The sequence below is a fragment of the Mus caroli genome, chromosome 6 (genome assembly GCF_900094665.2).
Source record: "Mus caroli chromosome 6, CAROLI_EIJ_v1.1, whole genome shotgun sequence".
Taxonomy (NCBI): domain Eukaryota; kingdom Metazoa; phylum Chordata; class Mammalia; order Rodentia; family Muridae; genus Mus; species Mus caroli.
The window spans coordinates 12535254-12547571 of NC_034575.1; the positions used below are offsets into that span (position 1 = coordinate 12535254).

At 38.2% G+C, this 12318-nt stretch overlaps 1 protein-coding gene across 1 annotated transcript in view; it reads right to left on the minus strand.

Moving 5' to 3' along the window:
• The window catches only part of Tfec (transcription factor EC), a 69182-nt gene extending 63193 nt beyond the window's left edge, over positions 1-5989 (minus strand). The window contains exon 1 of the mRNA XM_021165608.1: positions 5809-5989. The gene's annotated coding sequence lies outside the window, so the exon portion shown is untranslated. The remainder of the gene's footprint in view (positions 1-5808) is intronic.
• Between the last annotated feature and the right edge of the window lie 6329 nt (positions 5990-12318).

Genomic DNA, 12318 nt, shown 5'->3' on the forward strand with positions numbered 1-12318 from the left:
ACATACATGAAAACATCAAATCAGAAACTATTATATACAAGCAACACACCAGTAAGACAAAATAAAAAATAAAAACAAAACAGAGTTAGTTGTTATAGTTGTCTCTGGTTAGAGCTTGTTCCTCCCACGATTCTGTTAGCCTCTATCAGCAGACCTGGGAGTCTAGCTCTCTCCTGAGTTTCAGTGGTCTGAGCACTCTCTGCAGGCAAGCTCTCCTCAGAACAAGATGCCCCTCAACAGAGGAATGGATACAGAAAATGTGGTACATTTACACAATGGAGTACTACTCAGCTATTAAAAAGAATGAATTTATGAAATTCCTAGGCAAATGGATGGACCTGGNGGGCATCATCCTGAGTGAGGTAACCCAATCACAAAAGAACTCACATGATATGTACTCACTGATAAGTGGATATTAGCCCAGAAACTTAGAATAACCAAGATATAAGCTACAATTTGTGAAACACATGAAAATCAAGAAGAACGAAGACCAAAGTGTGGACACTTTGCTCCTTTTTAGAATTGGGAACAAAACACCCATGGAAGGAGTTACAAAGACAAAGTTTGGAGCTGAGATGAAAGGATGGACCATCTAGAGACTGCCATACCCGGGGATCCATCCCATAATCAGCCTCCAAACACTGACACCATTGCATACACCAGCAAGATTTTGCTGAAAGGACCCTGATACAGCTGTCTCTTGTGAGACTATGCCGGGGCCTAGCAAACTCAGAAGTGGANGCNCACAGTCAGCTATTGGATGGATAACAGGGCCCCCAATAGAGGAGCTAGAGAAAGTACCCAAGGAGCTAAAGGGATCTGCAACCCTATAGGTGAAACAACAATATGAACTAACCAGTAGCCCCTGAAGCTCGTGTCTCTAGCTGCACATGTATCAGAAGATGGCCTGGTCGGCCATCAGTGGAAAGAGAAGCCCATTGGACTTGCAAACTTTATATGCCCCAGTACAGGGGAATGCCAGGGCCAAGAAGTGGGAGTGGGTGGGTAGGGGAGTGGGGGGGCAAGGGTATGGGGGACTTTTGGGATAGCACTGGAAATGCAAATGAAGGAAATACCTAATTAAAAAAAAACAAAATAGAACTTACCCAAACAAAATAAAGCAATATGAATCAAAATGTCTACAAAAATACTATTGAGTTCACTTTGTGTTGACTATATACTGCTTGTGCAAAAAGCCTAAAACCTGAGTAATTAATATGCACAGTGAGGGTTGATTTGAAAGAACTAGTTTTCCCCATTGCAAACAGATGTCAGTTGGGTGGACCTTCTTGTTTGGGATGAGAAATCATGTCTACTTCCTTATCTCAGCTCTGGGACCTCAAATGGGCTAAAGCAGACTTAAGAGCACTCTATAAACAAAAAAATACACAGCTAACCATTCCAGTCTTTTATCTTCTAATCTTTTTAGATGGCTAGAGCCAAAGAGCTTAAGCAAATACTGATGCTGATGTATCAGATCAAGCTACTTCTACCATCAAAATCCTCCAAGTCTTAAAATAAACAGAGCTTTTTGAGGTCTGTCTCCCTCTTATCTCTCCTCACCTCCTTCTTGCTACTTCTCACAGTGGCCATATGCTAAATTTTTGTGCTAAGTCTTTTCTTCCATTTTTCAGTTATCTAGGGAGTAGGGAATTGTTTTTCAAGGTACCCATCCTCCTTCATCTTCCAATGATCTTCTCACACCCTCATACTCCCAGGGAGCTCATCTAGACTTTTAACATAACACTTCTTTGTTTATGTAATTCTGGGAATGCCTAAATGGCTCATTGGCAGATGCCGCCACCATTCTTAGCTTAACTTAACTGGCATGGTGTCCAGCTTCTGCGGCAGATGGTGTCATTGGTGGACACATTGTGCGGGGCAGTGACTTGCTTCTCTCTGTCCAGTATAAGAGCAGGTATGTTTCAGACTTCCCAAACATTTCATAAGGAGGTTTGGCAAGAAATTCTCCAAAGCTCCTAAGCAATGGTAGTTTTCAGTTAAAAGGAAAGATGGAGAGGGCGGGGAGAAAGACTCAGGTGCTTTAAATTTTGAGATTACTGAGGAATATGTAAAAGGATTGTACGAGCTTGGTAGGAAAAATGCAAAGGTCTGCCATGGTGTGTGCAGTTTTGATAGAAAGGACATATCATCCCTTTCCAGAACATTTGCCTGCAAATTGTAATTGTAGAGGAGGGAAAGTAGTTTTTCAAATTGGAGAAGTATCTGAGAGGCTAGCAAAGGGTCATATGCCTGTTCACTAAAAGTTATTAAGAAGAAATCTAGATTCAAAGTTTAAAGTCTGGTAGTTAAAACGTTCCCTGCTAGTTGTTGGCAAGACACAGCCCAGTGCATTCAAACACATTTGCATCCACAGAGCCTCTAAGGGAAGAGATGAGGTGAATACTAACCCCTGGCCATACACATCGCCGGCATCCTGGGTCCTCATCTAGACCTTTATGTAAGAAACACTCAGTACAGAATTATGTAGAAAGTCCTGGCTTGCCTTCTTATTTGGGTCTACGTACTATGAAAACCAAATATATATTCACGTGCACACTGTCTTCTAAGCACTGGAAGCATGTTTGTGTTAGAAAGAAATATAGGAGGGAGTAAAAGGCAGGGTAGATGTGTCTGGTCCAATGGAAGTAGCTGGGACTATAAACATAACGTCTTTTTTAGGCCAACTAAACGATGTTTCAATAAACACAAGAGATAACTTTAAAAACCCTTGCAAGGTAGACCAGAAGTAGACATGAGAGCATGGGATCCTATCAGAAGTCCACCTCTAGCACCTTGGATGCTGTTCATTACCTCACTTCTAACTTTGACATCAACTTCTCCCCTCTTCTTTTAAAGAAGATAAAAGGGAAAAAAAGTGGAGCCTAATGGGTCTTTAGGGTTATGGGTCTCAATCTGCTGTTTTTCCTGGGAGCAATTAAAAAAAAATCAGTAACAACGTCTTTCTCTCCAAGGTTTTTTTTAACCTGTGAATAGGGACTCTCTCCCAGGTTAGCCTGGAACCTGAGCTCATGATCTTCCCACCTCTGGTGCCCACGTGCAGGTATCACAAGCATTCACCAGCACACCAAGCAACCAACCTATTTTTAACACTGGTCTCTTGAAGAAATTGAACAAAACCCTTTCACCTTTCCAGTACTTGCCTTTCCCTCTTTTCTTAATTTATAATACAAATCACCTCCACTCTTAAGACTGTTCTTGTTTTAGTTGGAAATGGTCAGGGCTTTCCATGCCCCCCAAAGAATGCAATTTCACAGAATCGCAGCTATCATCTTCTCTCCTGAGTTGGGGGAGGGGAGGGAAGGCAAAAGCTGAGACATCTCCAAACACCTGCAGCCCATCTTCAGAGTCCTGGGTTTGAAACTGGCAACTGGCAAAGGAATGTTTTGTGGAATGTTTGCTTTCCCCTATGCCACTCTTTCTCTTCTCTCCTACAAATCCACTATTCCTGTCTATTGCTTTTGTGGGTTTTCGGCCTCTGTCATCCTACTGCTTTATGTCTTGAATTTCTCTGTTAGGTCATAATAGACACTACACGTGATACCGGAGCATACTTTGCTATCTATAGTTACATTACTTATTGTCAAGCAGGTGTTCCTATCAATGTGACATTTGCAAACATCAGGGTGACTAACACAATCTGTATGTAAACTTGGCCCTTTTCTGGAGCTGCAAAAACTACATGTCTTATTCTGGTGTTGTCTTGATTGTTTGTAACTGTAAGAGTTGACTTTCTGGAGTGAGCTGACTTGAGATAGTTTTAATTGTACACCAAAGGACGAAGGATGAACTGACAGGATTTGCGCAGGTATTCTGTAATTATCCAAATGACCTTGAAGCAGCTTTCATCTGTGTATTCAAGCCATTGTGGAAGGACACTTTGTTCTTTCAATTTCTGCTTTACTTTTGCCTTTCTGACTACACATGCCACTGCTTTATTATTATTATTATTATTATTATTATTATTATTATTATTATTACAGTCCAGTTATTGCCCCCCTTCTGGTCCTCCCTCTCACAGTTCCTCATCCCATTCCTCCTTTCCTGTCTCCGGACACAAATACAGCAGAGTACTGACTGGCCTAACCCTGGAGAGTATTGAGGCCCCACTGACAGCCTCCCCACTCCCTGGGGCCTCAATACTCTCCAGGGTTAGGCCAGTCAGTCCTCTGCTGTATTTGTGTCTGGGACCTGGGACCAGCTCCAATATGCTGCCTGGTTGGTGGCTCAGTGTCTGATAGATCTCAAGGGTGCAGGTTAGTTGAAACTGCCCATCTGTCTATGGGGCTGCCCTCACCCTCAGCTTCTTCCAGACTTTCCCTAATTCTACCACAGGGGTCCCCGACTTCAGTCCACTGGTTGGGTGTGAAACATCTGAGTCTGTCTCAGTCAGCGTCAAGCCACTGTTTTTAAAACCGATTTTCTACTTCTACTATGCAAATCACAACAATTCCTGAAAAAAAAATGTACTTGCTTTAATTTGGCATTGTATACAAACATCTTGCAAAGTATCTTGGCTGGTTAGAAGTTAAATGTTCATGTCTAAGACATTAAGTTGAGTTCATGTCTAAGAAATTTGTTTTGCTTTTGAAATCAAACCCAAGTTTCAGTTCAGTAAAATCTACTCATCCAGTAGACTATTCTACTGCTTCACAAAGAAAGCAAGAAGGAGAAAGTCACAAAATCCACGAAACAAACAATGTGTAGATATGTATTCCACTGAGTTCATAGCTTTAAAGATTTCTTTAAATACTCAAGGGTAAACCTCAAGTTTGACCTATTTAAGGTTGCTTCCACCAAATACGGAAAAGATTTAATTCAACAGCTACTTGAAAGTGTCTAGCCACAATCAGTTCCATGCAAGACCCGAGGGAAGCACCCTTCTCACAGGATCTTGCTGAACTTTCCATTCTGTTTTAGCTTGCTTTGTTGACATAGCCTTTGAACAGGGAAAAATTGTCAAGTACACTGAAAACGCTTTACCACTAAATGAGGCTTCTAGCAAATAAATTACCAATGAACAACTCAAGCAAAATTAAATATTACCTCAGGCTCATTATTGTTCTCAAAATATCTATTCCTAATAATGTGGGATAGTATTGATAATATGGAATAACCACAAAAACAAATCTATGTGCATATAATTTATATTTGTGCACATAGAGAGAAATAATCCTGGCCCTAATTTTTAGGACTTTGCTTCAATTTAAAATTATTACTTTAAAAGTTACTGGTTTTGTATACTTGAAATCTCCTAAGCTAAATAATTAGATCTACATATGTACAAAAGGAATACCATGACCTAAACTTGGGAAAAGAACACATGCTAAAATCCTATCTGTTATTATCTGTGAAGAACAAAACTTATATATTCTTAGCTTTAAAATAAACAATAAAACAGACAATGTTTGAATGAAAATCAAAATTAACATTTACTCATAAAATACCATACGATGCAATAAAATGTTAAATTATATTCCAATTTAGTAAATATCTGAAAATATTAAACTAGAAGAAATTCCCTAGGTTATCATAAACTAAAACAGTGATTTCTACATCCTGATTAAAATAGAAATTGATAGCATTCCAGTTACATCTCATCCACATTATAGCGAATCGTAGCTTGGCCGGTCTAAGATCCTGATACCTGACTATCATGCAAAATGAAAACATAATTGCAAGAGAGCTATGCATATTATCAAGGCAAAACAGGTACTGATTGAACTTGTCATCATATTTGTTTAAAGCACAGAAAATTAACCTTAACCTTCCGGTTTGGTTACCTACCAGCACTGATTGGATTCTAGGTGTGTCATCACGGCTACAAACAGCTCCAAATTACAGCCCCTCGTCCCATAACCTAAGCACAAAAGTCAAGGGTCTGCTCACGAAGAACAAATGGTTTGAACAGCTTGGAATCCACTTAGTTGAGGAAGGAGAAAAGAGAAGTCACCCATTAGGGCATTTCCTGGACTCTGGTTGGAATTTCAGTTAAGGAAGAAGAAATGACACAGCAGTTTCAAGTTAAGGCGACTTCCTTTCTTTATCAGAAATATGCTACTAATTTGAGAAACGGCATTCCAGCAAAACTACTCCAGTGGTGTGACTACAGTAAAAATCCTCTCATTGATGCCGTTATTGCCCCATAATAAGCATTTTTCCCCAGAATTTACAATGGCAGTATGTGGTTATTAGCTCAGTGGACTAAGACCCCACAGTTATTGCAACACAGTCTGCCTTACAAGTGAGTTTCTTCAGAACACTGACTGACCTTGCCCACTTTCAGTTAGGAATTACACTTTGACTCAGGATAGCTATTGTTTGAGTTTTTGTTTTAAGACTATTTCCTGAATTTTATATAATGCGAGTTTTCTTACTTCCCAATTTGTTCTCAAAGACTTCATGACCAAGAATAATTGATCTTCCCAAGAAGATAAGACAGAAACATAAAATTGAACTTTGAATGTATATGTGTGTGTGCTTGTGTGTGTACATATATATAGTATATATGAATACATATATACTATACATTTCTATATACTATATATTAATGCTATGTTATTGCATATATAGTATATACTACATATACTGTATACTCTACTATATAATGTGTGTGTGTATATATATATATATAATAAAACAAATAGCTTTCCTCTTGACCCTCAAAGCTGCCTTTCAAATATCTCTCTTTCTTTCTTTCTTTCTACTCAATCAGACATTATTGATGTCAGGAGCTTTTAGCCAGAATCACAAATGACTCTGTTAAGAACCCATTTTAGGAGTAAGTACACTAATTTTCAAAACAAAACATAAATGTTTTCTATACCAGAATTTGATACACTTTTCCTATAAGGCATATAATAAGAAGCATTTTGAACTTTGGGGGGTGCAAACCATTCAGGGCTTCACAGTTCTGCTGCAGTAATGGCATACTTACACAGTCCACAAATGCATGACTGCAGCACCTCTAGCTGTTTGTCTCCATTCGGAAGCTCCAGAAAAGTCTGTGCCCCCTGCCTGTGATTTCACATCTTATCTCCTCTCCTAAATCCATTCTAGTCAAGCCCTTAAAAACTACTGAACAGAACACCTCAACTAGACTTAACATTATTACTACTGGCCGTAATTTATCAGTCGCAACATATTTTCCATATCAACAGCACGTACTTAATAAGCTTTTAATATCTTCTTCCATTTGTATCAATGCCCACTAATAATCAGTCTCACTGCCTTCATTTTCATGAGCTTTCAGGGTACCACAGTAAGACATTCTTCTATATAATTAGATATTCAGGTGTCCTCTTCTGTTCCCTTCTCTTTTCTCTGATTACTAAAATGGAAATACATACATGATCCTCTTACCTTCTGAACTCCTGACCTTGACTCTGACAAAATCTCTGCTTGCTGGAAAACAAGCTGACATTCATTAAGGACAGGCTTTTGCTGTATTTCAAGTCTCAAAGACTCTCCAAAGGCTCATGTGCTCAAAGCTTAGTTCCAGCTTGACATATTAGGAAATGATGGAAAGTTGAAGAAGCAGGACTTAATGGAAGGCCTTTGGCTACCGGGGACATGCTTTGGGGGTCCATATGTGTTTTCCTTCTGGCCTTGAAGTGAGCAGATCCCTTCTGGCAGCCATTCTTCCCACAAGTCACCTTACAAGTCCCAAAGTAGTAAGTCAACTCATTGTGAACTGAAAGATTTCAGAAATGTGATCCCAAATATGTTTTTTTTCTTATAACTTGATGTTTCTTCATGTATTTCATTCAAAGTAAAAAACGGCAACATTTCCATAGAAGTAAAAATTAAACATCAACCCAGCTACTGTGCCTCCTCAGTCACATGGTAAACAGAATGGATGAAAACAATTCAAAGTTTTTTTATTTACTTTTGGCTCTGCATCAAAAGAAGTGCAATGCTTGATTTATTCATTTATTTATTGTATTGTTTTCTGTATATCATAGAGAAGCTGCACGCATGAAATTTCAAAAATGTGGTTGCATGAATAAGACCTTATAATGACAACACTAGATGATGAGCCAATGTACATGAAGAGAAATCTCACAAGGCCCTACCCCCAGATGAAGAGATGCAGGCAGCTAATGGCAGCAAAGAAAGAAAGAATCAATGTTCTTTAGGGATGAGCGTCCTGATATCCAATCCCAATCAGTCCTCAACAACTACACATATAAACAAGATTAAATGGATCCTTTTACAGGGGCTGCCTCCTCTAGCCTCAGTAAGAGAAGATGCAGATGTTCCTAGTCTATTATTAATTATTATTATTAATTTTACATCCCTATCACACTCCTCCCTTCTTGCCTCCCAATCACCCCTCACATACCCATCTTCCATTACTCTCCTCATTCTCAGGTAAGAGGAATTCCCCACCATGGGTAACAACCTGCCTTGGAACATCCTCTCCTACAAAGGCCAGACAAGGCAACCCAGCTAGGGGAAGGAGATCCAAAGGAAGAGAACAGAGTCCGAGACAGCCTCTACTTCAATTGTTAGGACATCCACATGAAGACCAAGCTGCATATCTGCTACAAATGTGTAGGGGACCTAGGTACAGCCCATGTATGCTCTTTGATTGATGGTTTAGTTTCTGTCAGACCACATGGGTCGAGGTGAGTTTACTATGAAGACCTTCTTGTGGAGTCTCTATTCCCTCTGGCTCTATATATTCTTACCTCCCACTCTGCCACAAGTCTCACTGAGCTCCTAAAAGGAGCACATCTTTTAGGTAGGAGGCTAGCACAACTGTCTTCTGAGAGGCTTCATCCAGCAGGTGATACTCCTAGTCTTCGTGCAACTTGATAGGCCAATGCAGGTTGCTATCCATGGGAAGCCTCGCATGGAGAGGAGGGATTGATGGGGCAGAAGGGAAGGTGAGGGAGTGGGGCAGGGAGAGAGAAGGGAGGGACAGCTGCAATTGTGATGAAATTAAATAAACTACTTAATTACCTTATAAAATGTAATGAGAGAGAGGTACTATCAGCTAGAGTAGTCACTGGTTACATACTTTAATTTAAACAGAAAATAAAATCAATATTCAGTCCTCAAAGGTAAAAAAAAAAGGAATTTTCAAAAGAAAATTTAAATTAAAAGAAGAATGCATTTAAGTGTCTTCTGTGGCTTTCCATCTTGCCTGATGATGGTTTTATTGCTGTGCAATGACCTTTTGTATGGACATACATCATTTTTAAAGAATTTAACCATCAATGAAAGGATAATTTGTTGTATCCAGCATTGCACAGTTATCAATGTTCGTCTATGGTTATTTGCTTGGAAATAAGTCTGAATTCAAGTGGTAAATTGTTAAACTATATATTTAAAACATATTCACTTAATATAAAACTACCAAAGAGACATGTTAGTTTTTAAAAATACATTTTTGCCATTAGCATATGCACTTATTTGTCTTCTTTCATAGCTACCTATCAGAATGTGTTATTGAATGATATTGCACATACGCATGTGTCACCTAAAAGTTTAGTTTGATAACACATTTGTTCTGATGTTCTGCACACATTAATTGGGTTGTGAGTACACATCCTATTGAAATAAAGGATACATATAGTATAGACATAATTCTATCACCAAAATGGAATACAAAGGTAAGACTGTATTTTATTCATAATCATTTATAATAACTTGCTGTATATTGAGACACTATGTGTGTAAACACAAATTGTTTTTAACCTTCCAACAACACTAACTCATTTGATTTTGAAGGATAAATTACTTATGGTTTCAGTCAAGTCATGAAAATAAAGAAAGAAAATATCTGAAATAGAAAACAAAATTGGTGTTAGGAGGAGATTAGTTTTCACCTCTGATCCTTTGGGAAGACAGAGAATATTGAGGTGAGAAATGAAAAGAAAGTGTGTGGTTTTCAGTGGCCATAAAAGCAAAGAACTGTAATAATGTTTAATTTAATAATATTAATAAATTAAATAAAGAACTTTCTGGTTGGCATGTGTCAGCTAGAAAATTTTGTAAATGGATTCTGAAAGTATTTTTACTAAACATATCATATATTAGACCTTCAAAACCAGAAAAAAAGATTATATTCCCTGCTACTTCAGATTACATCACTGAACCCTCAAAAGTCTGTGGTCCTTGGGGAAAAAGTCCTTTTAATGATAGTTGATTTTGCTCATGGAATCTGGCTATGCCCATAAGATTTCCAGCTTGTGTATGTGTGTGTGCATACATGCATGCTAGTTATTCATATCTAGTTGATGGTATAGTTATTCTATTGAAAAACTGCAATATAAAGCACTGAAAAGAGAATTTTTTAAATCTCCTAAAAAGTTAAAACAAAGGAATAGATGAATTTCATAACACAAAATCTAAAAATAATATGACCACAGAAAACAAACCAAAAATTAAAATGTAGTAGGACTGTTTGCTTCATGTAACTAATAAATAGAAGCTATATTTAGAGAGATTAATGTTATACATAAGAGTACTGACAAAAAATTTAAAATACCATTCTAAACTTTGATTACGAAAGTCCAGCAACAGACCCAAAACGGGATCCAGCTCAAGGGGAGGTTCCAAGGCCTGACACTATTACTGAGGCTATAGAGAGCTCACAAAAAGGGACCTAAAATGACTGCCCTCTGAAAGACCCAGCAAGCAGCTGAAAGAGTCAGATACAGATATGTGCAGCCCAACCAATGAACAGAAGCAGCTGACCCCTGTTACTGAATTAGGGAAGGCTGAAAGAAGCTGAGGAAAAGGGTGATCCTGTAGGAGGACCAGCAGTCTCAATTCATCTGGACCCCCAAGATATCTCAAACACTGGACCACCAAACAGACAGCATACGCCAGCTGATATGAGGCCCCCAACACACATACAGTAGAGGACTGCTGGGTCTGCCTTCATTCAGAGATGATGCACATCAAGAGATGATGACCCTCAAGAGACTGGAGGTCCCAAGAAGTTTAGAGGTCTGGTGGGGTGAGGGGTTGGGACATCCAGGTGGAGACAGTGGGTATGGGGAGGAAGTATGTGATGTGGAACAGTCAGAGGGTGGATCAGGGATGGGGGTGGGGGGAGTGTAAAAAAATTAATTAATGAATTTTTTAAAAGAAGTTAGAAAATTAAAATCTTTTTATATGTATTACCACCAAATATTGCCTGGATAAGATAAACAGTAAATTACAAATCTGACCTTAGGTCCAGTGTGAATAAACTATGAATACTAGTAAGTAAATTATTTCAAACATTTAAAATATCTTTAAAACTGCACTAAAATTTTCTTTATCCAATTGATGATGTGCTTGGCTAGAAACGTTCTCTACAGAAATGCTGCCACACACATGTCCTGTGCTTGTACCATAGCACTTCAGAACTGGGGTTTTTTCTCTTCTAAATGCTTTTCGTCCATGTCAATGAGATTTGGAAACATCAATCAATTGGTGTCTCACCAATTTCAGCAGGAGTATACACACACCGTTTTTCTATAGATAGCAGAAAGATAAATACACTCAAAATAAGCAAATGACTTTCCAAAGTTTTCTGTCCCCAGCAACTCAGTTTTGAAGAACAAGAGTCTAGAAACCCTTATGGCATAAATATAAATTAATTTTCTGTAACACTAAGGATGTTGAGATTTCTCTAGAGCATAGATCTAATTCTAACATGCACTAGAGTATTAAAGAAAGACCAAGCCCAACTAGAAATATTGAAATAGACAAAATTTGTCCTCAACCATCAATCTCTGTGTACTTTTTCCTGTTTCCTGGCAGGTGCTGTGGTCCCTTACTGTCTCTTCATTTTTCCTGCTATCTAAACTATTTTTAGAAAATACTCAGATTCATTACATACCTTATTCACTAAAGAATAAATGACCTATAAGAATTAAAATGTTCTTCCTCCCAAAGGAATTTAAATTTTGAAGTTAATATGACCTTATGAAGAGAAGATAAATTTAATATTTAAAAAGGAAGTGTTATATACAAAAGCCATCAAATTAAAAAAAAAATCTCATGCAGTCTTCCACCTATTCTGAGTATGATAGGTGAAGAATTGACAACATGTTATTTGTAAGATAAATAAAATTGTATATTCTTTCTTTGCAATACTAGGGTGTTCCAAATGAGATGGTATCTCTTGTGATTGACACTGAAGCTCCCTAGAGATTAAAAAAATGACAAGTCTCTACAGTCCTTTGCAACTGAACAATTATTCCTGTCAGACAAAATAGGATGCAATATACTGGCATAATAACTTCAAAAAATTGCTTTAAATTTGTGTGTGTGTGTGTGTGTGTGTGTGTGTGT